Below are 5,674 nucleotides of genomic sequence, written 5' to 3'. Positions count from 1 at the left end.
ATTTTCCTAGGCTTAATTTTTCCAGTCTTCTGATGGAGGCCAGGGTTGCTAGTTTCATAAATAGGGGTTGAAAAAGGGAGGTATGACATTCATTTTCTTAAACAGTGTGTCCACTGATTCCTTCATGTGCTGAGATGTTTACACTGAAGGACACCCACTTGATACTTGCAAAGAGAGCATCTTGACAAAAGTGTCTAGGAAAATGAAAATCGATTCCTTCAAAATATTTAAAGCAATGTGACATTCCATAAGTACTCGTTCTTATAACAGCTTTGCTGTTTTCACAAAAGGATAAACTGTAGATTATACAAATAAAACATGCACCTCTTATTGTTTTTCTTTTTGGTCGTGTAGTCTCAAATAGCGTTTCCATCTGTCAAATTATTTTTAATATTCAATGTATTAACAAAATGGCTCAGTACTAACCACTCGGGTATTTTCACATGGGAGAAATATGATTGAATCTCCCCAACTGCATTTATAATAAAAGATGTTTCAAGCTAATGACTCAGATCTTGACAAACGAGGCACGGCATTCATTAGTTTAATGTTTTTCCCCCTATTGTGATAGAAATGCATAATGGCACAGACTAAGTAACCTGAAATTATTCAGCAATGTAAGAAAAAAATTCAATAATCACTATCTACCAGTTATAGTCCTTAAGCTCATCTTCAGGCTTCTTCAGTTGAAAATTGCTTAGGAGATCATGAAAAATCTGCTGCCTTTTCTATTATCATCCCTTATTTATTTTTGCTCTGAGTTTTTCATGAAATAGCCAAATTAATACATTGAATTCTTAGCTTCCATACATCTTTAGGATAAAGAACACAGAGCCATGGAGAGACTAAAAGAATAATGTTAGTAGGTATCGTTTATATTCCTGTGGAGGTATTCCAGAATCAGAGACTATGTCTTAACAGAATGAAGGCAATGTCAGAAGGTCATATGTCCAATCTTCTTAGCATTAGGCAGGACTATACCAAAGCCCTATAATATTGCATGGTGCAATAGAAAGACTGACAGCTCAGATATCAGGAGACCTCTGTTCTCGTTCTAGCCCTGCCTTAGATTTTCTAGATCTCAGTTTCTTCATTAACAAAATTAAGTACTTGGACTTTAGTCACTTGATGATAAAAAAGAACTTTTCAAGGCAACGAGCCTTGCCTGTATAGATCCATTAGGGAGCTCTTTTTTATTTATTCTATATCATTCACATATTTTTCTATTCAAGTATCATTTTATCTTAATTCTGAAGTCATATAATTGGCTACTATTACTTAAATTTGCACATCTACTTCTCTGATACATAGGATTTCTTCGACCCATCAAGTTGTGTTGTTCAGTTCTGTTTTTAAGCAATAATCCCATGTGTTATAATGTAGTAAGGTCAGAAGTTGTTATCAGCTTGATCTGGGTTCAACTTGTGGCTCCACATATTTCCAGGGATTAATGACATTTATCCTTGACCTTCTACGAACCTGTTTGTCTATGGAGTGGTCAGCCGTTATTATTACTCCCCTGCATAAATTTATGAATCCTTTGCTTCTCTCTCAAGTTTTCATACTTCTTTGGCAAACCCACCCTGGTTGAATACAATACCCAGTATATTTCCTATGTGGAAATATCCTGGTGAAGCTGAACATGATTGGATATTTTGGATGTCTGTACCCATAAACTTCATGTTGCAATTTGATCCTCAATGTGTGGGCGGGGTCTAATGAGAGTTGTTTCAGTCATGAGAGTAGATTTTCACTAATGGATTAATGTCTTCCCTGAGGAGGAGTGAGGTCGTCCTCACTGAATTTGTTCCCAGGAAAGCTGGTTGTTAAAAAGGACCTGTTGACCTCCCCATTCTCTCTCTCTCTCTTGCTTTTTCTCTTGCCATGTTACCTCTGCACGTGCCAACTTACCTGAACCTTCTGCCACTGAGTGAAACCAGACTGAGGCCCTCACCAGAAGTTGAGAAGATGCTGGCACTATGCTTTGTGTAAAGCCTACAAAACTCTGAGCAAATAAACCTCTTTCTTTATTAATAACTAAGCCTCTGATATTCCTTTATAGAAACACAACTGTCTAAGACCAAGAAATTGGGACCAAAGAGAGCAGTGCTGCTCTAAAGACCTCTGCAAATGGAAAAGTAGCTTTGGAACTGGGTAATAGACAGAAGTTGGAAGAATTTGGAGGGTTCAGAAGAAAACAAAAAAGATAAGGGAAAGATTGTAACTTCAGAGACTGGTGATATTGTTTTGCTGTGTCTACACCTAAATCTCGTCTTGAATTGTAATCCCCTATTCACCATGTGAAAAGGAAGGGACCAGGTGATTGGATCATGGGGGCATACTCCTCCATGATGTTCTCATGATAGTGAGTTCTCACAAGATCTGATGGTTTTATAAGGCAATTTTCCCTGGTCTTGCTTGCTCTCTCTCACCTGCTGCCCTGTAGGATGTACCTCTTCCCCTTTGCCGTGATTGTAAGTTTTCTGAGGCCTCGCAGTCATGTGGAAATGTGAGTCGATTAACCTCTTCTCTTTTTAAATTACCTAGTCTTGTGTGGTATCTTTATAGCAGTGTAAAAATGGACTAATACAATTGGTTAAGTGATTGTGACCAAATGTTGATAGAAATACAGAAAGTAACATCTATGGTGATGAGATCTGAGACGGAAATGAGGAACTTACTGAGAACTGCAGCATAAGTCACCCATGTTACACTGTAGCAAAAAACTCAGGGGCAATTATGTTCATGTCCTAAGGTTTTGTGGATGGTCAAACTTAAGAATTATAACCTAGGGTATTAGACCGAAGAAATTTATAATAAGGAAAGAAATGGTGTGGCTACATTTAACAACTTATGATTAGATACGGCAGCAAATGAATGACCTAAATATGTAACTTATAATTAAAAGGAAAGTACAACATAAAAATTAAAATAAAATAGAAGCCCGACTATATGGTAGAGAAGGGAAGCGTTTTCAGAGAAAAATCCAAAGATTCTGTGAAACAAGTGGTTGCTAAAGAAATTAGCATGATTAACATAAAGCTTGGTGCCAGTAGTCAAGACAATGGGAAAATAGGCCCTGAAAGCATTTCAAAGATCTTTGAGGCTTCCCCTCCCAAAATAAGCCCATAGGCCTAGGAAGACAGATAGTTTTGGGGCATAGGCCAACGGTGCTACTTCCCTGCACCACCTGAAGATGCTGCTTCCTGCATCCCACCTGCTTTGACACTAGCTGTGGCTCAAACGGCCCCAGGTATGGCTTGGGCCACTATGCCTCAGAGTGTAAGCCATAAGCCTTGGCAGCATTCACATGGTGCTAAGTTTGCAAGTGTCCAAAATGCAAGAGTGGTGGTGGCTTGGTGGCTTCCACCTGAATTTCAGAGGATGAATAGGAAATCCTGGGTGCGCAGGCAGTGTTATGTACCTTTCTCTTCCCTGTGGCAGAGAAAGAGTTGCCACAGAGAGTCATCACTGGGACTCCACCTAGTGGAGTCACAGGAGTGAGGTGGCATTGACAACCTAAGAACTGTAGAGCCACAAGCAGTGTGAAACCTCAGCATGGAAAAGCCACAGGAATTAAACTTCAACCTGTGAGAGTAGCCGTGTGGTTTGCAACCAGCATCAAAGATTATTTTGGACCTTTAAGTTATAATGTCTACCGTGTTGGATTTTGGACTTTCATGGGGTCTGTTACTCCTTTCTTTTGGCCACTTTCTCCCTTTTGTCATGGGGATATTCACCAAACGCTTATAAAACCACTATATCTTCGAAGTTAAAAAATTGTTTTTTGATTTTATAGGCTCGTAGCTGGAAGGAACTAACCCTGAATATTGGAAGAGCCTTTGGATTTCAGATTTTTAACAATTTTGGAGGCCGTAGGAATGGAATGACTGTATTTTGCAACATGAGATTTGGGAGGCCAGAGATGGAAGGCTGTAGTTTGAATGTTTGTTCCCTCAAACATTCAATTCTTGGTAAATTTTGATCCCAATGGTGGAGATAAGGGTCTAATGGGTGGTGTGTGGGTCATGAGGGAGAATCACTCATGAATAGATTAATTTTTTTCCTGGAGGGGGTGAGTTGTCATTCAGTTCCTGTGAAAGCCAGTTGTTAAAAACTTCCTGGCCCCTCCGCACTCTCTACACATTACTTCCTCTCTTACCATGTAATCTCTGCACATGCTAGCTCCTTTTCACCTTGTATCATGAATGGAAGTAGCTTGAGGCCTTCACGAGAAGACAAGAATATGCTGGCACTGTCCTTCTTGTACACCCCACAAAACTATGAGACAAATAAACCTCTTATTTTAAAATTACCCATTCTCAGGTATTTTTTATAGCAACATGTACAGACTAAGACAAATGCTATCTGCAGTTATACTGTTCCCCATCAATTTGCTTTTCTATTTTTTGATGATTATAGTTTATCATGTCTTTCCTTAAGCTCTTATAGCAGTCTTACCTTAACTCTCAGACAGTAAGTTTCAGCTTAAGAGTGACCATGTGTCTAATTTTGGGTTTTTGAAACGGGAGTAGAAGCCAGGTGCTTGAATTCCGGACCATCTTAAATTATAGAAAATGACCTTCCCTGGAGTATTTTTCCCATCTCTTCTTGAACCAGAACATGGATATAACGGCAATTCCACCTTCACCATGAAGTTAAAAACAATCTTAAGGAATGGCAAAACAAAAGGAGTTAACTGTTATACCAAAAATAGCGTGTTGTGCGTGTGTGTGTGTGTATGTGTGTGTGTGTGTTTATTCCTGAATGGACATCAATGACAATGGTTATATTTGAGGATGACACTGGACATGGAGATTATGGGAAGGAGGAGACATTATTTTGTGAGCTTTAGTTTTATATCTAAATAAATGATATTGTGCTAAATATTTCATTCTGTGCACTATTGCCTTTACAAACATATTTATATTGTTGTATTCACATCTATTTTATTGGTTCTAACTGGTCAATGATACCATTACATGTAACACTTTCTCCCCCTGGGAAACATTAGCCTTGTTTTTAGCAAAATTCTCAAAGTAATTGCCTGTACTGCCCTCACTTACATTCTTCCTATTTTCTTGAATTATGTTGACTAGGCTTTCATTCCTTCTAATCCACTGATCCTGCTATTGTCAAGGCCACCTATAAATTCCATGTTGCAAAATTCCATGGTACTTTCTCAGTCCTGATCTTAACAAACCACTGAGTAGCAAATTGGGCACTCCCTCTTCATGGAACACCCTCTTCCTGAACCATCCAGGCATTTTGTAATGTATTTATATACCTATCTATCTGTGTGTGTGTGTGTGTGTGTGTGTGTGTGTGTGTGTGTACACATTAAGTTATAAAGAAATATTTGTATATTTATATAAATATGTATATGTGTGAGTGTGTGTCTACTTGCAGAGCATATATAGCATGGACTTTCTTCAATTGTCTTCTGGGATATCACACTTTCTTAGCTGTCATTTTATTCTGCTGGCTGTTATGTCTCAATCTTACTTGCTGGATTCTCTTCTTCTCAATTTGCAACCAGTGGAATGTTCATGGCATGTGTCCTTATTTATATACCAATGACTCAAATTTACATCACCAGCCAATACTTATCCTCTAAACTTTAGATCCCAATGTTCAGCTGCATGCTTGCCATCTATTTTATGTTTAATCCTAA

Source organism: Cebus imitator, unplaced genomic scaffold (genome assembly GCF_001604975.1).
Source record: "Cebus imitator isolate Cc_AM_T3 unplaced genomic scaffold, Cebus_imitator-1.0 Scaffold492, whole genome shotgun sequence".
Classification (NCBI taxonomy): domain Eukaryota; kingdom Metazoa; phylum Chordata; class Mammalia; order Primates; family Cebidae; genus Cebus; species Cebus imitator.
The sequence above is the reverse complement of the archived record's forward strand: the minus strand, read 5'-3'. Positions refer to the sequence as shown.